The sequence below is a fragment of the Bubalus kerabau genome, chromosome 1 (assembly GCF_029407905.1).
Source record: "Bubalus kerabau isolate K-KA32 ecotype Philippines breed swamp buffalo chromosome 1, PCC_UOA_SB_1v2, whole genome shotgun sequence".
Classification (NCBI taxonomy): Eukaryota; Metazoa; Chordata; class Mammalia; order Artiodactyla; family Bovidae; genus Bubalus; species Bubalus kerabau.
The window spans coordinates 132,873,732-132,899,372 of NC_073624.1; the positions used below are offsets into that span (position 1 = coordinate 132,873,732).

At 41.9% G+C, this 25,641-nt stretch overlaps 1 long non-coding RNA gene across 2 annotated transcripts in view; it reads left to right on the forward strand.

Annotated features, from left to right (window-relative positions):
- LOC129658098 (uncharacterized) overlaps window positions 1-25,641 on the forward strand; it is a 79,574-nt gene that overhangs the window by 16,952 nt on the left and 36,981 nt on the right. The window contains exons 2-4 of one of the 2 annotated variants that reach the window (XR_008717267.1): window positions 9,330-9,435; window positions 14,588-14,656; window positions 14,757-15,092. This is a non-coding gene — a long non-coding RNA (uncharacterized LOC129658098). Of the gene's footprint in view, window positions 1-9,329; window positions 9,436-14,587; window positions 14,657-14,756; window positions 15,093-25,641 lie in introns of those variants that run through there. The other variant, XR_008717268.1, reaches the window with a different exon arrangement.

Here is a 25,641-nt window from a genome sequence, read left to right on the forward strand (position 1 = left end):
AATCACTTTGCTATACAGCAGAAACTAGCACAACATTGTAAAGTAACCTAGACTCCAATTAAAACTTTTTTTTTCAGAGTGCTAGTGGGAGGTGTTTAAGAAGGGATATAGAAGGTCTGAAGAGAAGACGGGGCCCAGAAATATGGCAGAATGCTGGACCCTAGGTAGAAAAGGCCACAGATGGTGGGAAGAGCTGAGGAGCTCTGAAGAAAGGGGTCTAAAAGTCTACTCTCAATTATCTGGTGCACTGGATTACAATGCAGAGCAGGTCCTAGCCCCCCATATCTCAACAAAATCTACTGTGCATGGTTATCCTGTGCAAATGGTATCTGTTGCAAATCAAGAAAAGGAACTGCTTTTGCTGTCTGCTTCCTTTGCGAAGCTCTCCTCATGCAACCTTCCTGGTTGTGAGGAAGAAAGGGAAAGGGTAAGGGCACACTGGTTTGTATCAAGCCCCATCCTCTCACCTCCATATTATTTTTCCCATATTCATTTCAAGAGCTTTGTATTTATAGGAAGGAAAGACATACCAGCTCAAGTTGCCATTACTCTTTATATCATTAGGTAGGGAAAGAATGAAAGGTCTATCAATGAGTATAAAATTAGCTTTCTGATCTCCTAGTAGGATCTGCCAAAAAGCTCCAGTGAGGAAGAAGGGCTTAGACTTTAGTAAAGATATTCCCATCAGGGAAAAAAGCCAGTTAGATATGAGAAGTGAGGGAACAGCCACTGGGTTCCAGGAAATAAAAATGAGAAATGGATTTTGAGCTTAGGTCTAGGATAACTTGGCATTTTTAGAAAAAAATACCTGAGAAGAGAATCAGTGGCAGAGTAGATGTAGGTGGTACCGGCAGAGGAGCTCCCATCACTGGAGAGATCAAAGACAGACTCCAAAAGGTTAGGATGTTTGGTGATCACTGGGCAGGAAATAACAAGAAAGGATGAAACCAGGAAAACTAATTTAATTGTAAATTTTGTACAGAATGCATTAGTGCTTCAAAGATCACTGGGTAGAGATGTGGGCAGGATGTTGATAAATTAATAAATAAGGAAGGTTTTGCACAGACTTTGCATCATAGCACAAGAACCTAAACTCCTAGAGCTCTTCCTTGACCATGCTGGGTTGGAGAGGGAAGAGCTGGTGGGATTAATTTCTTGGAGAATTTGGAACCAAGGTGAGATGGAGTTACCTTCCTAACATGTATGTCTCTGCTGACTCCATAGAAAAGCCTTACCCTTTGCAGGGAGGAGGAGCTATTCCTGACTTCCTGATACATGGGGTCCTCTGGGAATGAGGTATGCTACCTTAAGATCCCTGGGAAGAGACTGTTGCTTTTCTTCCCATTTCCCTGGAATTTCCTGCAGCCGTGGAGGTAGGGACAATGACAGGAGGGGAGGAGAAACCTAATGACAGCAGCCTGTCTGTAAGCATCCCTGGATGCAGCAGGAAAGGGTTTACTCCACAATAATTAGGTCCAAGAAAAGGCACCTAGGTTTATTTTTTTAAATTACTTTTAGGTTTAGCTCCAAGTCCTATTTATCAGGCTTGTGAATAATTCAATCTCAATTGTGTGTTTTGAGGGCAAGAAAGCTTGTGGGGGAGGCTACCACTTTCTAAGATCATTCAGGAGTTCTTGAGGGTTAAGACATATGCTTCCCAGGACATTAAAAGGAAGATTGTATAAGTTGCCTGTAGCTGCTGTTACAAATTAACACAAACTTGATGGCTTAAGAAAAAAAGCAGTTTTCTTCACAGTTCTTGTAACTGAAAGTCCTAAAACAAAGCTGTCGGCAGGACTGTGTTTCCTCTGAAGGCTCTAAGGGAGAGTCCTTTCTTGCCTCTACCAGCTTCTGATGGCTGTTGGCATCTGCTAATCGGGCAGAGGAACCAGAGATCAAATTGCCAGCATCTGCTGGATCATTGAAAAAGCAAGAGAGTTCCAGAAAAACGTCTATTTCTGCTTTATTGACTATGCCAAAGCCTTTGACTGCATGGATCACAATAAACTGTGGGAAATTCTGAAAGAGATGGGAATACCAGACCACCTGACCTGCCTCTTGAGAAACCTGTATGCAGGTCAGGAAGCAACAGTTAGAACTGGACATGGAACAACAGACTGTACGTCAAGGCTGTATACTGTCACCCTGCTTATATGCAGAGTACATCATGAGAAACGCTGGGCTGGAAGAAGCACAAGCTGGAATCAAGATTGCTGGGAGAAATGTCAATAACTTCAGATATGCAGATGACACCACCCTTATGACAGAAAGTGAAGAAGAACTAAAGAGCCTCTTGAGGAAAGTGAAAGAGGAGAGTGAAAAAGTTGGCTTAAAGCTCAACATTCAGAAAACTAAGATCATGGCATCCGGTCTCATCACTTCATGGCAAATAGATGGGGAAACAGTGGAAACAGTGGCTGACTTTATTTTTCTGGGCTCCAAAATCACTGCGGATGGTGATTGCAGCCATGAAATTAAAAGACGCTTACTCCTTGGAAGAAAAGTTATGACCAACCTAGATAGCGTGTTGAAAAGCAGAGACAGTACTTTGCCAACAAAGGTCTGTCTAGTCAAGGCTATGGTTTTTCCAGTGGTCATGTATGGATGTGAGAGTTGGACTGTGAAGAAGGCTGAGCACCAAAGAATTGATGCTTTTAAACTGTGGTGTTGGAGAAGACTCTTGAGAGTCCCTTGGACTGCGAGGAGATCCAACCAGTCCATCCTAAGGGAGATCAGCCCTGGGATTTCTTTGGAAGGAATAATGCTAAAGCTGAAACTCCAGTACTTTGGCCACCTCATGTGAAGAGTTGACTCATTGGAAAAGACTCTGATGCTGGGAGGGATTGGGGGCAGGAGGAGAAGGGGACGACAGAGGATGAGATGGCTGGATGGCATCACTGACTCGATGGACGTGAGTCTCAGTGAACTCCAGGAGTTGGTGATACACAGGGAGGCCTGGCGTGCTGCGATTCATGGGGTCGCAAAGAGTCGGACACGACTGAGCAACTGAACTGAACTGAAGGCAAAGAGTGAAATTCCACAAATCATTAAGGAAAGTAGAAGCCCACATCTTCAGAGCTATAGAACACTATTGGCTCTGCCAGCATCACTTTTTCTTATCAGTAAGGGAGTATAAAGGGCTTCCCAAGTGGCACTAATGGTAAAGAACCTGACTGCCAATGCAGGAGACACAGGAAACATGGGTTTGATCCCTGGGTCGGGAAGATCCTCTGGAGGAGGTTATGGCAGCCCAGTCCAGTATTCTTGCCTGGAGAATCCCATGGACAGAGGAGCCTGGCTGTTCATAGGATCACAAAGCTTTGGACATGACTGAAGTGACTTAGCATGCATGCACGCACAAGGGAGTATAAAAGTCTTCATATATAAGAATAAAATAATGCTGCTAAGACTAATACTAATACTAATAAAGAAATAACATTTATTGGGAAATGACTTACTGGCATCCTATGGTTGAGGTCCTGGAATGTAACTTTGTCTTGTTTCCAGCTCTGCCTCTGATCGACTCAAGTGCTTAGTCTCTCAGTCATGTCTGACTCTTTGTGACCCCATGGACTGTAGCCTGCCAGGCTCCTCTGTCCCTGGGGATTCTCCAGGCAAGAATGCTGGAAGGGGTTGCCATACCCTCCTCAAGGGGATCTTTCCAACCTAGGGATTGAACCCAGGTCTCTAGCATTGCAGGTGGATTCTTTACCATCTGAGCCACCAGGAAGGTCATATGACAGAGCTGAGCCCTGGGCTCTTACCAGCTTTGGTTGTTAGAAAAGCCTTCTAGTCTATGGACATACTACCCTGAACGTGCCCAATCTCATCTGATCTCAGAAGCTTAGCACAGTTGGTGCAGGTTAGTACTTAGTACTCGGGTGGGAGAAAAGGCTTCTATTAGAGTAAAGGGAGGAAATGAGGAACCCAAGAGGCCTTAGGCCTAACTGCTGTGAGCCTGGAAGTTTTACACTGTTAGACTTAAAAGCATCTCAGAATATGGTGTTGGTTTTTTTTTTCTAAATCCATTCTTAATTTCTCATTTTAAAAATAAATGCTTTTTATGTGGGTTTATGATTTAGACAGAAATGGGAGAGACCAAATTTGGGTGTTTTCGTTTTTATAAATTGAAATAAAGTTGCTTTACAATGTTGTGTTAGTTTCCACTGTACAGCCAAGTGAATCAGCTATAAGCACACATATATTCCCTCTTTTTCAGATTTCCTTCCCATTTAGGTCACCAGAGAGCATGGAGTAGAGTCCCCTGTGCTATATAGTAAGTTCTCATTACTTATCTATTTTATACACAGTATCAATAGTGTATATATGTCAATCCTAATCTTCCATTTCCTCCCATCACCACCTCTTACCCCCTTGGTATCCATACATTTGTTCTCAACGTCTGTCTCTATTTGTGCTTTGTGGATAAGTTCATCTATACCATTTTTCTAGATTCCATGTATTAGTATATGCATTAATATGCGATACTTGTTTTTTCTCTTTCTGATTTACTTCACTCTGTATGACAGTCCATCCACATCTCTGCAAATGCCACAATTTCATTGTGGTTGTTTTTTTATTTATTTTATTTTAGTTTTTGGCTGCGTCGCTGTGCAAGGCTTTCTCTAGTTGTGGTGCGTGGCCTTCTCGTTGTGGCAGCTTCTCTTGTTGCAGAGCACAGGCCGTAGGCACGCAGGCTTCGGTAGTTGCAGCACGTGGGCTCAGTAGCCGAGGCATGTGGGCTCTAGGGTGAGCGGGCTTCAGTAGGTGCGGCTCACAGACTCAGTGGTTGGGGTGCACAAGGTTAGTTGCTCCACAGCACGTGGAATCATCCTGGACCAGGGATCAAACCTGTGTCTCCTGCATTGGCGGGTGGATTCTTATCCACTGAGAGCCAGCAGGGAAGTGCCCCCACCGCGCCCGCCCACCCCCCCCCCCCCCGCCCCGCTATGTATATAAAGCAAGATTCTTGAGTCTGAAAGTCATACAGTGGAAGAGTTTAAGGCCCTTTAGAGAGCCCTGGCCCCATTCTCTCATCTGATGATTGAATGCCCTCCCTTTTAAGACTAAAGTGGAGAATAATGTCAATCTGTTAGATCAGTTTCATATTTTTAAGAGATCAATGAGAGTGAAATCATCTCCCAGTTCATATTTGTTTCAAAAATTATAAGGATAATTTTGGGTAGGAGACAAGTTTAAGCAAAACTGCAATGGATCAGTGACAAAATAGAGATGATGTCAGATTGCTAAAAAGAAAAAAATTGCAAAGGAGTGTGATCCTGCTCTCATTTTTTTAATGTGAGAATCATTGTAAGTGTGAGTGCCTATTTGCAAAGCCTGGAGGAACCTACATTGAATGTCAACACGGCTTTACAATTGCTCAGTGGTGGAAGGATGGTTGTTTTTATTCTTCTTCTTTCTCTGTTTTCCAAATATTCTTAAATAAACAGGTACACTTCTAAGTGCTTCTAACATGGGCAGGGGCAGTAAGAAACACAGAAAATAAGTAAGTGGCTGTCTCCTCTGGGGTGCTTCCTGTTCCCACTCAGATGCTCTGACCTCACTCAGGAACCTATAAAGGTGGAGGTTTTTTGAGAAAACCCACTTCTTGGGATTAGGTGTTGACTGTTAAAGTTGCTGAGACCTCATGGGTGACTCTGTTGGTTGTAAGTGAATCTCCATCTCCCATGCCTCACTAAGCCATCTGCAAGCCCTGTGGTCTCTACATTGAAAAAATATCCCCAGTCGCATCTCTTATCACCTAGAGTAATGTAGGCATCACTTCTCTGGACTATACAGCAGTCTCCTACTTGGTCTGCCTGCTTCTGCTTTCACCCCTTCATTTCATTGACCGCAGGTGTAAAGGCAGGCCAAGGGAGCCTCTGAAGATGGAAATTAGATCACTTCTTTCTCCTGCTCAGAAACCTCCTGGGGTCCTCACCAAGTCCTGCAAGAACCTAGTGTTCATTCTGACACCATCTCCTCCTCATTACCTCCTACACCCCTTGTTTTCTTCAGAGCCCCTGGGATGCTCCTATCTTTGTGCTTGTCTTTTTCTACCTCAAAATATTTTCCTCTAAATAACCACCTCTCAGAAAGAGAAAAATAAATATCTCATATTAAGGCATATATGTGGAATCTAGAAAAAAGGAACAGTAAACCTATTTGTTTTCCAAATAGGAAAAGGAGTATGTCAAGGCTGTATATTGTCACCCTGCTTATTTAACTTATATGCAGAGTACACCATGAGAAACACTGGGCTGGAAGAAGCACAAGCTGGAATCAAGATTGCCGGGAGAAATATCAATCACCTCAGATATGCAGATGACACCACCCTTATGGCAGAAAGTGAAGAGGAACTCAAAAGCCTCTTGATGAAAGTGAAAGAGGAGAGTGAAAAAGTTGGCTTAAAGCTCAACATTCAGAAAATGAAGATCATGACATCCGGTCCCATCAGTTCATGGAAAATAGATGGGAAAAGAGTGGAAACAGTGTCAGACTTTATTTTTTTGGGGGCTCCAAAATCACTGCAGATGGTGACTGCAGCCATGAAATTAAAAGACACTTACTCCTTGGAAGGAAAGTTATGACCAACCTAGATAGCATATTCAAAAGCAGAGACATTAACTTTGCCAACAAAGGTCCGTCTAGTCAAGGCTATGGTTTTTCCAGTGGTCATGTATGGATGTGAGAGTTGGACTGTGAAGAAAGCTGAGCACTGAAGAATTGATGCTTTTGAACTGTGGTGTTGGGGAAGACTCTTGAGAGTCCCTTGGACTGCAAGGATATCCAACCAGTCCATCCTAAAGGAGATCAGTCCTGGGTGTTCATTGGAAGGACTGATGCTGAAGCTGAAACTCCAATACTTTGACCACCCGATGCGAAGAGTTGACTCATTGGAAAAGACCCTGATGCTGGAAGGGATTGGGGGCAGGAGGAGAAGGGGACAATAGAGGATGAGATGGCTGGATGGCATCACTGACTCAATGGACATGAGTTTGAGTGAACTCCGGGAGTTGGTGATGGACAGGGAGGCCTGGCCTGCTGTGATTCATGGGGTGGCAAAGAGTCAGACATGACTGAGCGATTGAACTGAACTGAACTGAAACCTATTTGTAGGGAAGGAATAGAGATGCAGATGTAGAGAATGGATGTGTGGGCACAGGGGTATAAATTGGGAAATTGGGATTGAAATATGTGCACTGCCATGTGTAAAACAGATAGTTAGTGGGAAGCCGCTGTCTAGCACATCACTCGGTGCTGTGTGATGACCTAGAAAGGTGGGATAGGGGTAGGTGGGAGGGAGGGACAAGAGGGATTGGATATATGTATACTTGTAGCTAAGCCACTTTGTTGTACAACATTGTAAAGCAACTATTTGTTGTTGTTTAGTTGCTGAGTCATGTCAAACTTTTTTGTGACCCCATGGACTATATGTAGCCTGACAGGCTTCTCTGTCCATGGGATTTTCCAGGCAAAAATACTGGAGTGTGTTGCCATTTCTTTCTCCAGGGGATCTTCCCAATCCAAGGATCATTGAACCTGCATCTCCTGCATTGGCAGGCGGTTTCTTTACCACTGAGCCACCAGGAAAGCCCCTATAAAAAAGCTAATAAATTTAAATGTAAAAAAAAAATACCCACCTCTTTTATCCTTTTTATATGTCCTCCAATGTCACTTCTAAGAGAGGCTATCCCAGACCTTCCACCCTCTCTCCCTTCTTTGTTCTATTTCTTTTCAGAACATATCTTTCTTCTGCATGTAAAACAGTGCTCAATACATCTTGTTGATTAAAAAAATGAATGAATAATTAATGTATAATATATGCACTATTAATGCTCAAATGGATCAAAGTTGGACTTTATGTTTCCTTCAGAGGAAAACCAATATGTACTTATTTTCCATCATAAAAAGCAGTGTGAAATAAAGTAATTACTGAGCCTTTCCATCCCAGGGACAAGTTTTACCTAGATGACCTAGAAAATTGAGATCAAACTATATTTTGACCCAAATATAACAAGAACTGCTTCAATTTTCTTCCTCGTTTCGTCTGTGACAGCCACGCCCTACTTTTCCAAGATAAATTAGTTTTCAGCAAAATGCAGTCATGGATCACTGGCCTAACTAATGATAAATAAACGATGTTTCCATTTTATCTCTTTTTAAAATGAAGCCTTAGATTTATTCTCATAGCTGTTCATATACTTCAATTGACTGTATATACCCCAAATTATTTAAACAGAGAGTTTTTTAAGTCTTCAGTAATCCTATTCATGTGTTAAATTCTTTGTCTAACTATCCAAAGAGCTCCTAGTTATTTGTTTATCCATTGTATATGTGACTGAGATCTGCCTCTTCTGTATTTTGAGGGTATTTTTCTCAATTGTGTTTGTAAAGATTGAGTTTGTTCATAGAATTTCTGTTCTAGATATTAAAAAAAAGAACACCAATGACTTTTGACAAGAAAATAGATTAATTGTGGCTATCCACACAATGGAATGTCATACCACAGAGAAATAGCTGAACTCCAGCCACATGCCACAACTTGGGTGACTCTTAGCTATGTGATGTTAAATAACCAGGAAAATTAAAAAACATATTGATTATATATTTATATATACACATATATAGGATAAAGCAAAAGAGAAGTATGAAGGGTAGGAATGATAAATACAAATTCAAGGTATTAACTGCCTCCTAGCAAGCCACAAAGTGAGATGATAACAGGTAAGCACACAGATAGGTGTGTATCGCCGGTACTTTTTTTTTTGATTTTTTAACTCTTGGGTGAGATTGGCTTAGCAGTGTTTGTTATGTAATGTAACTAAGGAACACAAGTAGGAAGGACTAAGTAAGGACCAAGGGTGATTACATGTCATGAGCCAAGGAGTACACTTAGCACAGTCCCATGAACTTAAGGTGCAGCATTGTACAAAGCAGAAGGTTACAGTGAATGTTTTTATGAGCATGGAGACAAAATATCCAGCCTCATCAAGAAAATAAGAGTTGCATTTGGGGGTAGCATCCAGTCATTCACGCAGAGAGAGGGGTGTGCAGTAGCATTCCAGGTGGAGGCCTTTCTCCTCCTCAGAGTTTCCCGTCTAGCCCCAGTCTCCCCTTAACTCTCTCTTTGCCAGCTCTGTTCTCTGTCCTTGCTCCTCAGTGCCGTGGTGGCAGACCTCCCAGTCCATTGCTTGCCCTCAGTGTCCACAGCTCACTCATTCCTCATATCACCATTTTATTTCCCTGCAGCCACTTACTTCTGAGTTCACATATGATTTTGGTTTTGCCTCAGAGCTTTATTAATTATTAATTATTGTAATTTTCAGAGTAACCCACAATCAAGCAAAGTAGGTAAAAGCAAGAAGGCAAGGAACTAAGCTTGCTGGCCAGGACTCCCTCAGCCTGATCATGTTTCTCACCTTGTGCCTTTAGGTAAGAGAATATCTGATTTTTTTTTTTCCCAGCAAATTGAACATAACAAGGAATCTGGATATTGGCAGTTCCAGAGATGGTTAATGCACTGGTTCAACCAAATCAGGACCCTGGATCAGCCCCTCTGTGTTGTTTTTCGCTCTCCCTTTCTGGTGCCAGAAGGTAGCTGCAGTGCCCAGCACCAGGGCCTCTCTTGGCAACACCTGAGCCGGATGGAGGAGAAGTGTGTTTCCTCCTAAGGCTCCCTTCTTATGTCAGTGAGGAATATCCCATCAGAGAGACTGGCCACCATTCCCTGCAATGCTTCACTTCTGGTGTCATAAGTGTGAATTGGCTCACATGCTTGTCTCAAACCAGCAAAGAAGCGACAGGGTTTCCATGACTCCTTTAAATCAGTCATAATCATTCCAGGGTACCAGACAGAAAGCCACCTGCTGCCTGAACACAACTGGGATCCAGTGAGCAAGGACGGAGCCTGGCATGGGTGCTGGGAGGGCAAACAACACCCTCTGCTGCCCGAGGGCTCTTGTGTACTTCACAGTTGGCATCATAGTGGTAACAGTGCTCTGTGTCTCATCAGATCAGGTCAGTTTAGTCACTCAGTCGTGTCCAACTCTTTGCAACCCCATGAATCGCAGCACGCCAGGCCTCCCTGTCCATCACCAACTCCCAGAGTTCACTCAGACTCACGTCCATTGAGTCAGTGATGCCATCCAGCCATCTCATCCTCTGTCGTCCCCTTCTCCTCCTGCCCCCAATCCCTCCCAGCATCAGAGTCTTTTCCAATGAGTCAACTCTTCGCATGAGGTGGCTAAAGTACTGGAGTTTCAGCTTTAGCATCATTCCTTCCAAATTTGTGAAGCATTCACATACCTGGTTTCATGCGATTCTGGCCCAACCAGGAGAGATGCAGGTGTATCTCTGAAAGAGATGTGACAGAAAGGGAGACTGAGGATGCTGAGTGGTGAGTGATTCCCTTGTGCTCTTACAGCTTCTCAGAGCTGGAAATCAAACAGGTGTTTCTCACATGAATGTCCGATATCTTCCCAGCCCATTTCAGGGTAACTGGCAACTCATAGGAGGAACTGGACTGTAAGTTCTGTATGAATTTCCTCTGCAGGCCAGTGGCCCGTGTGCTCCCAGCAGATATAGAGTGATGGGTGGTTTGACTGAGCGCAGGTGCAGTTGTGGGGAAGGAGTAGGTGGCAAGGCAAAATTTTTACAGAGACACTTCTTGTGCAGAGTAAGTGATGCCCACACAGAGGATGATAGCCCATAACAGAGGAGCAGATGAAGGTTGCAGTTGTGTGAAGCCTGCCTCCAGCCCACATGAAATCCAAGAGCTTCAAAAGGCATCTGGGCAGTCCAACTCTCTGTCAGATTCAGCTGCTCAACAGGATCCAGCTCCTGGCTTACACTCAATGATTTAAACCCAATAAGATAGAGGTGATGGCTCTATCATGGCAAGTAGATGGGGAAACAGTGGAAACAGTGACAGACTTTATTTTTGGGGGCTCCAGAATCACTGCAAATGGTGACTGCAACCATGAAATTAAAAGATGCTTGCTCCTTGAAAGAAAAGCGATGACCAACTTAGACAGCTTATTAAAAAGCAGAGATGTTACTTTGCCAACAAAGGTCCATCTAGTCAAAGCTATGGTTTTTCCAGTAGTCATGTATGGATGTGAGAGTTGGACTATAAAGAAAGCTGAGCACCAAAGAATTGATGAACTGTGGTGTTGAAGACTCTTGAGAGTCCATTGGACTGCAAGGAGATCCAAACAGTTCATCCTAAAGGAGATCAGTCCTGACTATTCATTGGAAGGACTGATGCTGAAGCTGAAACTCCAGTACTTTGGCCACCTGATGCGAAGAACTGACTCATTGGAAAAGACCCTGATGCTAGGAAAGATTGAAGGCTGGAGGAGAAGGGGATGCCAGAGGATGAGATGGTTGGATGGCATCACCAACTCAATGGACATGAGTTTGACTAAACTCTGGGAGTTGGTGATGGACAGTGAGACCTGGTGTGCTGCAAACCATGGGGTTGCAAAGAGTCAGACATGACCAAGTGACTGAACTGACTGACTGATGGCTTTAAGGAAGTATTTGGGAACACACAAACCAGGAGAGCCTTTGGTGACTTTAAAACAGAGGATTGAAGGCAGTGAGAGCTCCCAGGATGTACAGCCTGCAAATGTCTTGTTATCACTTCCCATCTGGTCCTCAGACCTGGTCTTCACCCCGAGGAATCAGCTGAAAGACTATCTGATAATGCACCCAGGCATTGCTAGTGACAGCCTACACTGGAAAATTCTTTTTCATGTCAAGAAGCATAAAAATGTTAAAGTCACTTCAACCATGGACCCCACCCATGAGACTTCATAGAAAGAAAATAACTCAAGTAAAAGAAAAAAGCTATAGTGATATGGTGATAGCTGCTGTTTTATTACTCATGTGGGAGTGAAGAGTTGGAAGCCCCCTGAATGTTCAGCAGCAGGAAATAGCCACATTATCTACTCAATGGGATCTAAGCATCTGTTAAAAAGTCTAATCATAAAGATGATGATACATTCAAAAATATTTATTGAATGCCTACAATATGCCAAGCACTATTTTAGACAGTGAAACAGTGAGCAAAACAGATGGAATACCTGCTTCTACTCAGTTTATCCTCTAGTATGTGCGGTGAAGGGGAGCTGAAGCAACAAGAAAAAAGGTGATGATTCAGAATAAAGTGAAAAATGCAGAAGAGAAAAATGATATGTATAATGTTATTCTTCCTACTGTATAGCACAGGAAACTCTACTCAATACTCTGTAATGGCCTATATGGGAAAAGAATCTAAAAAAGTGTGGATGTGTGTGTGTGTGTGTGTGTAGTGTGTATAACTGATTCACATTGCTGCACAGCAGAAGCTACCACATCATTGTAAATCAACTCTACTCCAATAAAAATTTTAAAAATATGATTCTTGCTATGCCATGCATTCAATTCTATGAACAACGATGGAAGGAAGCAAGAAATAAAGCTGATGGGATAATGCAGTTGCGAACATTTCTTTCCTTTGTTGTTGTTCCAGTGTTTTTAGTACAATATTTTTTAAAAATCAAAATGGGGACAAAAATAATCTGATACTTTTAGCATTTGCACTCCCATATTTCAAAAGAAAGTGTCTAACTTTGTAGAGGTCAAAGAAAAAAATATAACCAAAACATGTTTGAGGAAGGAAGAAAAGAGAGAGTGGGAGGGAGAGAAAAGAGAGAGGAAGAGAGAAGAACAGATGCAGCTTTTATACTTTTTTCTGGCTTTAATCAGACAGCACCTTTGGTTCACCTTTGTCTTTTGAGGCTCCCAGTCCATGACACTGAAGTGAAAGATCTAAAATGTCATTCTGACTTAAATTCTGATTTGTTTGAATCAATATAAACCCTGAATATTCTTTAGAAGGTCTGATGCTGAAGCTGAAGCTCCAATACTTTGGCCACCTGATGCAAAGAGCTGACTCATTGGAAAAGACCCTGATGCTGGGAAAGATTGAAGGCAAAAGGAGAAGGGAGTAGCAGAAGCTGAGATGGTTAGATAGCATCACCGACTCAATGGACATGAGTTTGAGCAAATTCCAGGAGATAGTGGAGGACACAGGAGCCTGGTGCAGTTCATGGGGTCAGAGAGTTGGACATGACTTAGCAACTGAACAACAACCACGGTAGTGAACTAGTGAAGTCCAGTAAAAGCAAGTTTTCCAAGCAACTGTAAACTTAGCCAGCATTTTGTGATGATCTGCAACCAAATTTGGTCACAACCTTTAAGCTGAAAGTGTAACCCTCACTATGGAAGTTGTGTTTGTTTTCATGAATGCCTGTTGTCCTAGCCTTAGCCATTCAGCTACCTTGGCACAGATGACCCTAGGTAGACTTGACTGTTGGTCTTGGATGGCCGTGATGTGTGTTTCTTTAAAATAGATAATTTTTTAATTAAAAAAAATTTGATGGGACAGTTGATTTACAATGTTGTGTTAGTTTCTAATGTGCAGAAATATGAATGAATAATTTATATATATGTGTGTGTGTGTGTGTGAAAGTAAAAGTCACTCAGTCATGTCTGACTCTTTGGGACCCCATGGACAGACAACAGAGGGTGAGATGATTGGATAGTATCACCGACTCAAGGGACATGAGTTTGAGCAAACTCTGGGAGCTGGTGATGGACAGGGAAGCCTGGCGTGCTGCAGTCCATGGGGTTGCAAAGAGTCAGACATGACTGAGTGACTGAACTGGACTATATAGTCCATGGAATTCTCCAGGCCAGAATCCTGGAGTGGGTAGCCTTTTCCTTCTCCAGGGGATCTTCTCAACCCAGGGATTGAACCCAGGTCTCCCACACTGCAGGCGGATTCTTCACCAGTTGAGCCACCAGGGAAGCCCAAGAATACTGGAGTGGGTAGCCTATCCCTTCTCCAGCAGATCTTCCAGACCCAGGAATCAAACCTGGGTCTCCTGCATTGCAGGCGGATTCTTTACCAGCTGAGCCACACCTGGGAAGCCCTGTGTGTGTGTGTGTGTGTGTGTGTGTGTGTACATATATATGCATATATATGTAGGCTTCCCTCATAGCTCAGTTGGTAAAGAATCCACCTGCAATGCAAGAGACCCCAGTGCGATTCCTGGGTCAGGAAGATCTGCTGGAGAAGGGATAGGATACCCACTCCAGTATTCTTGGGATTCCCTGGTGGCTCAGCTGGTAAAGAATCTACCTGCAATGTGGGAGACCTGGGTTTGGTCCCTGGGTTGGGAAGATCCTCTGGAGAAGGGAAAGGCTACCCACTCCAGTATTCTGGCCTGGAGAATTCCATGGACTATATAGTCCATGGAGTCTCAAAGAGTCAGACACAATTATATATATGTATATTCATACATATATATTGAGTTGGTCAAAATGTTCATTTGGATTTTTCCATTATGGATAGAATACACATATATACATATATATAATATTCTCTTTTAGATTATTTTTTATTATGTGTTATTGCAAGATATTGAGTATAGTTTCCTGTGCTATACAGTAGGTCCTTGTTGGTTATCTGTTTTATATGTACTAGTATGTATATTTTAGGAATTTGGGATTAAAATATCTTTTGATTGTTTTCTAGATCTGGAAGTTGTCTGTTCCAGGTTTTAGTCATTTTGGGTCAGAAGAGAATCCAGAACTCTGGGTAAAGGTAAGACTCTGAAGTCCCTTTCCAGCTGCTCAGCTTCTATCATCTGCTTCTTATATATATTTCAGCTACTTAGAATTGCACCTGCTGATTCACCTGCTAGGTCATTTGTCTTCAAGGTCCTGCCTGCACTCCTTTGTGGCATCGCCCTGGACTGCTGAACAGCTGCTATTTCCAAGCAGGCTGCATTCCTGTGAGCTGCAAGATGGTCCTTGCAGGTGGCTGGTGCAGGAATTTTCAGCTTGCCAAATGCTTTGCAATAGGAAGCTAAAAATATACATGTGCGTGTGTGTGTGTGTGTTTTATGATCATTCTCTGTAATTATGAGCAGCAAGGAAAAAGTGACAAGGGAATATATTCTGTTGAGAACTGCTGCATCATTATCATCACCAAGTAATATTTATTTAGCAGCTTCTATGTGGCTGATGCAGAGGGCTTGCGGGTTCCCATGAGATGAAGACTGGGCTTTTCTTTTCTTCCTTTCCTTGCATCCAGCCTCCCACATTGCTTCCCCTATACCAGATCTTGACTTAAGGATTTTGTTTTTGCTTCTGTCCTGGGAGTTGAACAGCCAGTGTTTTGAAGGGGAAGAGAAGTGCTGTGGTCACAGAGAGGTGGCTTTCCATCCTCACGAAGCTGCTCTTCTCCTCGGAAATAACTCAAGTCCAGGAGCGCTGGAGACTGGGACTTGAGCCCACAATTTCTGACTTAGGAGGGCCCTTGAGCCTGCTGTATTTTTTTGTGCCAGGTCTTTGTTGTGGCATGCAGGATCTTTGACCTTCGTTGCTGCATCTGGCATCTAGTTTTCTGACTAGGGATTGAACCTGGGCCCCCTGCATTGGGAGCACGGAGTCTTAGCCACTGGATCATGGGGGAAATCCAAAACCCACTGTCTTTTAATTAAAACCACTTACTTGGTATCAGGTCTTAACTGAAGCTCAGGTTCCTTTGTCTCAATGCAGAAAGAATTCAGCATGAGGCAAAGTGGCAGGTGAAGAATGAGTTTATTAGCGTAGGATGCTTGTGAGAGATACAAACAGGCAGGCAAGGTAGTGCAGCCTCGAGAACAAAGAGGGCTATGGTTTTATAATCAAAGAAACACTGGGAGAGGAGAAGGCCACCTTCTTCCTCATTTTTAGGTAGACATCAAGGCTTACATCATTAGTTCCTCCTTTAACTCTATATGGTCTATCTGGAACTGTTAGATGCTATTTAAATCATATGTATATTAGCAAAAGGGTGATGCTTTTGAACTGTGGTGTTGGAGAAGACTCTTGAGAGTCCCTTGGACTGCAAGGAGATCCAACCATTCCATCCTAAAGGAGATCAGTCCTGAATATTTTTTGAAAGGACTGATGCGGAAGCTGAAATGCCAATACTTTGGCCACCTGATGCAAAGAGCTGACTCATTTGAAAAGACCCTGATCCTGGGAAAGATTGAAGGCAGGAGGAGAAGGGGATGCCAGAGGATGAGATGGTTGGATGGCATCACCGATTCAATGGACATGAGTTTGAGTAAGCTTTGAAAGTTAGTGATGGACAGGATAGCCTGGTGTGCTGCAGTCCATGGGGTCGCAAAGAGTCGTACATGACTGAGCGACTGAACTGAACTGATGACATGTACTAAACATCTGGTAATTCATCTCAGGTTTCGGTATACTGTCCTCTTTCACCCACTTTCTTTCACTGTTCACCTGTATAGTTCTGGCTATGTGCAGAAATGCTACTCTTCAAGGACCATTAACTCTCTGACTTCATGTAACAAGATTCAGATCCCAGATCTATTGTCTGTTTTCAGGACCTGTGGCTTGAGTGTGTCGACACTTGGATCCACCTTCAGGGTAGACTAGATTGTTGCTAGGTTACTGGATTCTTTTCTTGAGGGGTCATTAGCTTAGGACAGTCTCCCAAACTCCCTTAAAATTCCTTTTCTCTCTTTAATCTCCTAGTGGGATTTCAAAACTAACTAATTATCCTACCCTACCCCTATCACTCCAGCTTTTTCAAAGAGCAGGAGAAAGTAGGTGTTAAGCCAGAGGAGGCCCTGAAGTGAATATTGTTCTTTACCATGGGAAGGAGATTAAATACAAGGAGAGGGTTTCTGCTTTGAAAAATGTCCTGGAAACTCCTTCCAATGAAACTTTGTGACAGAGCTGGAGATGCATCACTAGAACCCTACTTGAGGAAGGATTTTGGTTGTAGTCACTAGGGGCTTGTGGGCAGACAATCTGAGCCCCAAGAGAACTGCCTCGACCAGGGTCATAGCCTTCCTACGTGGCTCACCTCTAGTGAAGTTTTAGGGTACAGATAGAAAGATGTGACCAGTTTGGATTCACATGGGAAAAGGACTATGTCCCAAAGAGGCTGTAAGGTCTTCCCAGCATCTTGCAGCTCCTAGCTCCCCAACAGGAACTTACTGATTACATGTGGTACTGTGTTATGAGAGTGTCTGATCAAGGAGATCTGGACATATCATTAGATAAGGCAGGCTTTGGTGACAAAAGTAGATTGAAGAGAGTTAAGGAGATGGTTACTGGAACATGGGACCGTGGAAGAAAAAGAGATGGGCAAACAACAAGGATACCACTCAGTTTATGCCATCAGAAGAAATCATCCCAGTAAAAAAAAATCACACTCCTTGCCTGTTCCCAGACCTGACCAGATCTTGGATCTGAAACCCATTAGCTGAAAGAGAATATGCATCTTCAAAAGGAAGGACCCAGAACATCATGACGATGTACATGGCACATCCAACCCATAGGGAGTCATCAAGGAAAAAATACCAGACATTTCAATAAACGATGGTTGGACACGGAGCCCTACTTGGCATTTGTGATGGATTAGATGTTTGTGCCCCACCCCCACCCCTGAATCTATGTGTTGAAATCCTAACCCCGAATATGATGGTATTGGAAGACTTTGAGAGGTAATTCAGGTTATATGAGATCTTGAGGTAGGGGACTAGTGTTCTTATAAGAAGAGACTCCAGGGTGCGTGTCCTCTCTTTGCTGTGTGAAGACATAGCCAGAAGGTGGCTGTCTGCAAGCCAGGCAGAGAGCCTTCACCAGAACCCAACCATGCTGACACCTTGATTTTGGACTTCTGGTCCCCAGAACAAAGGGAAAAATTTTTTTTTTCTATTGGTTAAGCCACCCAGTCTGTGTTACTTTGTTATGGCAGCCCCAGGAAGCTAAGACAACACTGATATTCAAAGACCTAAACTGTCATCATGGGCCCCCTGTTTGAGCAAGGGCATATGGGAGTTAGGTGATAATATTAAATTGATTTGTAAGAACTCTCTTTTTTATTTGGATATCAGTCCTCAGATTATTATATATAACAGGGAGATTTCCCTAGTTTGTTGTTTGTCTCAGTTTTTAAAAATTGTATTTGTTTTGCCAGTTAGTATTGTTTAATTTTTCAGAGAAGGCAATGGCACCCCACTCCAGTACTCTTGCCTGGAAAATCCCATGGATGGAGGAGCCTTGTAGGCTGCAGTCCATGGGGTCGCTAAGAGTCGGACATGACTGAGCGACTTCACTTTCACTTTTCACTTTCATGCATTGGAGAAAGAAATGGCAACCCACTCCAGTGTTCTTGCCTGGAGAATCCCAGGGACGGGGAGCCTGGCAGGCTGCTGTCTATGGGGTCGCACAGAGTTGGACACGACTGAAGTGACTTAGCACCTTAGCAATTTTTATATTGTCAAATTATGATTCTTTTTTTTTTTTTCCCCTTTTTATACCAAGATTACAGAGATTTTCCTATCTGGAGATGATAGACATATCCATCCATATTTTCTTTAATAGTTTAATTTTAGAGCTTATTTGATGTTTTGTAGGATTTTCAGTGTGGAGCTTTTTAAAAATTTGTTTATTTTTATTTCAGCTTAGAGTTTTATTTTTTCCTCCAAATTTTTGCCAGTTGTCAAAACATGTATCTGAAAAATAATTTTTTAAAAATCTACAGCTTTAAAAAAGAGGTTCTCCAGCTGCTTTGGAAAAGAGTCTGGCAGCTCTTCATATGATTAAACATAGAGTTACTTTATGACCCAACAATTCTACTCCTAGGCATATACCCAAGAGAAATTAGAACATGTCCACAGAAAAACTTGTGCACAAATGTTCACAGCAATATTATTCATAGTAGCCAAAAAGTAGAAACAACCCAAGGGCTTCTTGTTAGCTCAGCTGGTAAAGAATCTGCCTGCAGTGCAGCAGACCCCAGTTTGACTCCTGAGTTAGGAAGATCCCCTGGAGAAGGGAGAGGCTACTCCCTCCAGTATTCTTTGGTTTCCCCGGTGGCTCAGACAGTAAAGAATCTGCCTGCAATGAGAGAGACCTGGGGTTGTTGGGAAGATTCCCTGGAGGAGGGCGTGGCAACCCACTCCAATATGCTTGTCTGGAGAATCCCCATGGACAGAGGAGCCTGTCCATGGGGTTGCAAAGAATTGGACACGACTGAGCAATTAAGCACAGCACAGCACCAAAACAACCCAAATGTCTATCAGCAGACAGGAGGATAAAAGAAATGTGGCATAGCCATACAATGGAATAATATTTGGTCTTAGAATAGAAATGAAGTCCTTATACATGCTGCATCATGATCTTTGAAAAGTTGTGCTAAGTGAAATAAGCCAGCCACAGTGCACATGTTATATGATTCTATTCACATGAAAGTCCAGAATAGGGAAATCTATAGGGACAGAAAGTAGGTTAATGGTTGCCTAAGGCTAGGGTCTTGGGCTTCCCTGGTGGCTCAGAGGTTAAAGCATCTGCCTGGAATGCGGGAGACCTGGGTTTGATCCTTGGGTCAGGGAGATCCCCTGGAGAAGGCAATGGCACCCCACTCCAGTACTCTTGCCTGGAGAATCCCGTGGAGGGAGGAGCCTGGTGGGCTACAGTCCATGGGGTCGCAAAGAGTCGGACACGACTGAGCGACTTCACTTTCACTTTCAAGGCTAGGGTCGGGTGGAGTGGGAGGGATAGGAGAATGACAGCTATAGGTTTTATTTTTGAGGTGATGGAAATGTTCTATATCGACTGTGGTGATGGTTGCATAACTCTGTGAATGTTCTAAACACCATTGAATTGTATTGATATCTTCTATCTCAGTGAAGTTATTTTAAAAAGTAAAGGCAAGAAAATTTAGGTATAGACAGCTTACAGAACTAAAAAAAAAAAAAAAAGAGAGAGAGAGAGAGAGAGAAAGAGGACTTTTGCTAAAATTGAGACATAGCTCTGATCTTGGGTGAAATAAGCAGGTATGGGACAGAGGGACTTATTCCTCCAGGTGGGCATCAAGCACTGTCTGAAGGTGATCTGATTATATTGTTGGGTGAATGCCGTCATTTATTGGCATCCTGGATGACACATGGCAGTAAGATTCATTGTGAGAGAGAAAGAAAGGGAATCTTCTACTAGACTCACCAAATCAATGACAAAAAGGAACAAATATCTGCTTTCACAGCTGGATGACCTCTGCAAAACAGGCTGAATAGATTTCCAACAGGCCAGCCTAAGAAACAGATTTTTCTGGGCATCATGTGTCTCTACTGCCTTCCCGTCTCACTTCTTAAAGGGCACCGGAGGTTATTTTATAGAAATGAGTGGTATTTTCTTGGGAGACACAATAATAAGGAAAGCAGAGATCCTTAGTTATGAAGTTGGCTCTGCCACCAGAAAGCTTTAGATTCTTAGGAAAATTAACGTAATCACATATTAAGATTTTTGGTTTTCCTTATCTAAAAATGGAGAGGATAGGACCATGTGGTATCCTAGCCCATTTTGGCAATGATATTCTCTTCTGTTTTATGAAGTCCCAGAGAATATTTTTGTCTGATGTTGGCTCTCAGGCTGAAATACTTGTGCGTGGTGCCCTACCCTGTAGTCTACAGTCACATTGTAAGACTGTGTCGAGCATTATCTGTCGAAAAGGTCCTTCTGGCTTTGTCCTCATGTAAAGCCAAGAGCAATGAGTTGTCACATTCTGTAGTCCCAGCATTTAAACTTTGATCTTAGGACCCTGGATCCCACTCCAACTTTTCCTAAAGAACTGTTGCTTCAGAATTACTGAAGATCTCATAATTTTCAATAGGATTCTAGTAGTTATTATTGTCTTTTCAGCAACATTTTATGCCATCACACACCAGTTCATCCTTGAAGCTTTTCCATTCAGTGGCTTTATGGTGCTTTTTACCTCTATTATCCTACTTATTCTGGGTTACTCCTTTTCAGTCTCCATGGATCCCTCTGAATTCTTCTTTCCATAAAAGTACACATTCCTCAAACCTTTGCCCTTGGCTTATATCTCTCCCTTCTCCATTGACTTCCTAAGGAGATGATTCACTTTTACAACTCCAGCTGTTACTTGTGTGTATCTCTCTCCAAGAACCCATCTCCACCTGTGACCACTTTCTGAAATCCTGAATTTCTAGTGGCTTTCTAAGCATCTTCACCCAAATGTCTTACCAATACATTGAATTCAACATATTCAAAATGGACATCATTAATATCCCCCAAAGCAGTTCTGTTTTCTAACCAGTGTTCTTTAGGCACTAAGTTTCAAAACTTTGAAGGCATCTATCAATTACCCTTGATACCTCACTTCCCTTCAAGCCCCAGATCCAATCTGGCCACTACAGTGTCTTGGCAAACTTCTCAACTTCTAGACCTTCCACAGATCCACTCAGCTGTATACTTGCAGTTCTCATCCTTTTTCCCTGCTCCTGCCCATGGGTGGGAGGCATTATTCTTTATAGTTAGTTTCTCTGGTGCTGGTCTAGATTCTGTCCCATTGGCCTTTTAACGGACTTTTCCCGTCACTTCCTCCATCTGAGTCCTTTCTTCGGTCTTCAAACTTTGTCCTTCTGTCAGCATTGTAACATCCTTCAAAGCTATGGAGAAAGAGTTGTTAACGTTATCTTTATCAACATTTTCTTCTCATTGATTTACTTTTAATTAAGATGCAGTTCACATACTATAAAATTCACCTTTTAAAAGCATTCAGTTTAGTGGTTTTTTACTACTTTCACAGGGTTGTACAACAATCATCCCTATCTAATTCCAGAATATTTTCATTACCCTGAAAGAAATGTCATACCCTTCAGAAGTCACTCCCTATTCTTTTCTTTACCCAGTTCCTGGTGAGCACTAATCTACTTCCTGTTGCTACCGATTTGCCTGTTCTGGACATTTCATGTAAATATAGTGATGCACTAGATAGTCCTTTGTGACGGGCTTCAAATTCACTTAGCATAATGCTGTCAAGGTTCATCCAATATTGTAGTGTGTATCAGGATTTCATTTCTATTTTATGGCCTACTCATATTCCATTGTTTGAATATACCATATTTTGTTTACTTATCTGTTCATTGATAGACATTTGGGTGTTTTCCATCTTTTGGATATTATGAATAATGCCGCTATAAATATTCATGTAGAAGTGTTTGTCTGAAGTGTTTTCAGTTCTCTTGGGTATATACCTAACACAGAAGTGGAGTTATTGGGTCTATGTTCAACTTTTTGAGGAACTTTCTGCTGTTTTTCAAAGTGGTTGGGCCATTTTATATCCCTACAATCAATGTACGAGGGGTCCAATTTCTCTGCCTCCTTGGTAACACTTATTATTGTCTTTTTTTATTCTGGACATCTCAATGAGTATAAAGTGGTATCTTATTGGGGTTTTGATTCACATTTCCCTAACGACTAATGATACTGAGTATGTTTTCATGTGTTTATTGGCCATTATTTTGTCTTTGGAAAAATGTCTAAATTCTTGGTCCATTTTTATGTCTTTGGAAAAATGTTTATTTAAATTCTTTGTCCATTTTTTCTTTTTTAAGTTTAAAATCTTAAACCTGATTTTTCTTTTTCTTTTCTTGAGTTGACATATAATTTGACATTTAGCTTTATATTAGTTTCAATATAATTATTCACTATTATACAAATATTAGAAAATGATCACCACAATAGGTCTAGTTGACATCCATCATGATACATAGTTACATTTTTTTCTTTTGTGATGGGAACTTTTAAGGCCTACTCCCTTAGCAACTTTCAAATATACGATACAGTATTATGAACTATGTCACAATGCAGTACATAACATCCCCAGGACTTATTTATTTTATAACTGGAAGTTTGTACCTTTTGACCACCTTTACCGGTTCACCCATCCCTCACTCCCTACCTCTGACAACCACCAATCTGTTCTCTGTATCTATGAGTTCAGGTTTTTGGTTTTTTGGATTCCACATAAAATGAGATAATACAGCATTTGTCTTTCTCTGTCTGACTTATTTCATTTAGCATAATGCCCTCATGGTCCATCCATGTTGTTGCAAATGACAAGATTTGATTTTTTATGGCTGAATGATATTCTTCTCTGTGTGTGTATCTCACATTTTCTCTATCCATTCATCCATCAGTGGGCATTCAGGTTGCTTCCACGTCTTAGCTATTGTATACAATGCTACAATGAATGTTGGAGTGCATACATGTTTTTGAGTTAGTGTTTTTATATCCTTTGGATAGATACCCAGAAACTGGATTGCTGAATCATATGGTAGAGAAACAAAATTGCTGAATCATATGATAGTTCTATTTTTAATTTCTTCAGGAACCTCCACATTGTTTTTCATAGTGGCTGCATTAATTTACATTCCCACCAACAGTGCAGAGATTTTTCCCTTTTGTCAACATCCTTGCCAACCCTTGTTATTTCTTATCTTTTTGATAATAGCCATTCTAACAGGTGAGAGGTGATATCTCATTGTGGTTCTGATTTGTATTTTCCAGATGATTATTGATATTACTTTTTCATGTACCTGTTGCTCATCTGTATGCCTTCCTTAGAAGAATGTCTATTCAAATCCTCTGATCATTTTTTAATCAGATTGTTTGGATTTTTGCTATTTGGCTATAAGAGTTCTTTATGTATTGTGGATATTAACCTTTCATCAAATATATGATTTGCAAATAAGAAATAAAATATCACTAATATCTTTAAAACCCTTGTGTACTTATGGCTGGTTACCCTCTTCTATATACTCTACTCTTTCCCCAGGCTATTTTACTTTTAAATTTTTATGATTATTTTTATGTTTCTAATTCCTGAGCAGTATCACTTTAAAACTTTATTTCAGTTGTATCATATGTTTTCTTAAACAAGTTGATATTTTCATTTAATCTTATGCTTATAAAATTCATCCATGGTAATATGTATAGTTCGTTTATTTTTACTGCTGTGTGTTATTTCACTATGGAAACACACCACGATACATTTATCCATTCTTGTGATTTGCCTCCTCCAAGTACCTCTCCACACTACCGCTAGAGAGTTCTTTGTAAAGTGTGAAAGTGAAATGAAAGTTGCTTAGTCACGTCCAGCTCTTTGCAACCGCATGGACTGTAGTCTGCCAGGCTCCTCTGTCAATGGAATTCTCCAGGCCAGAATACTGGAGTGGGTAGCCATACCCTTCTCCAGGGGATCTTCCCAACCCATGTATTGAACCCAGGTCTCCCGCATTGCAGGCATATTCTTTACCCTCTGAGCCACCAGGGAAGCCCAAGAATTTTGGACTGAGTAGCCTATCCCTTCTCTGGGATATTCCTGACTCAGGAATCGAACTGGGGTCTCCTGCATTGCAAGCAGATTCTTTACTACCTGAGCTACCAGGGAAGCCCCTTGTAAGTGTAAATTCACTCAAATCATTTCTCTGTTTAAAATCCTTTAGTGGCTTCTCTTTGTCATCAGGGGGAAAAAAGATCAAACTTGTTTATATAGGGTATAAAACTCCTTGTGCTCTACTTCCTCTTTACCTCTTCTGGCTCATCTCTTTGTCTAGCTGCTTTCAGGATTTCCCCTCTATCTATCAGCAATTTGAAATGCCCAATTTGTATTTGTGTGTATGTGTATTTTATTTATACTTCCTGAGTTCTCTGAGTTTCTTGAAGTCATAGTTTGTTTTTTCATTAATGGAAAACTGGCATTCACTGTCTATTTAAATATCTCTTCCACCTCTTTCTCTGTATTCTTTTCCCCCTGAGACTCCAGTTTCTAATGTTTTAGACAATTTGATATTGTCCACCTGTTCTTGGATACCCTCTTCTTTCCCCCCCCAAACTCTATTTTCTCTTTTTGTTTCATTTTGGATCATTTTTTAAAAATATAAATGCAAGTTCACTAATTTTCTCCTTTCTTCTGTGTTTGATTTGCTAATAAATTCATCAAAGAAACTCTTCATATCTGATGTTGTGTTTTCCATTGTTAACTTCCATTTGATTTTTAAAATACAGTTTCCATCTCTCTGCTTAAATTTCCAGTATGTTTATGCCTTGTTCCATCTTTTCTACTAGATCCTTTAACATATTAATCAGTTACTTTAAATTCCCTGTCTATGAGTTACAACATCTGGGTCATCTCTGAGTCTGATTCTACTGATTGCTTTGTCTCCTAGCAATGTTTGTTTTTTTTTTTTTTTTTTCTTTTCTCTTTGCTTTACTGTGTGTCTTATAATTTGTTATTGAATGATAGGCTTCATGTATAGAACAGTAGATGGGCTTCCCTGGTGGCTCAGATGGTAAAGAATCTGCTTGCAGTGCAGGAGGCCTGGGTTCAATCCCTGGGTCAGGAAGATCCTCTGGAGAAGGGAATGGCTACCCACTCCAGTGTTCTTGCTTGGAGAATCCCATGGACAGAGGAGCCTGGCAGGCTATAGTCCATGGGGTCACAAAGAGTGGACACAACTGAGCGACTAACGCACACCTTGTCCCCGAGAAGCAGACAGGTTTCTTTTTCCTCTTCCTCAGCAGAGCTGGGAGGAAAGGGGAGATCTGTTGCTGCTTTCCCACAACTTAAGGCTTTTATTTCACGAGAGAAGAACATCTTGGGAAGCAGGTGGTGTTTTGTGCCTGTCCTCTAGAAGCTGCATTCACGTGCCACATCTGTGCTAAAGAGGGGCGCTCACCCAGGTCCTCTGGGTGCCC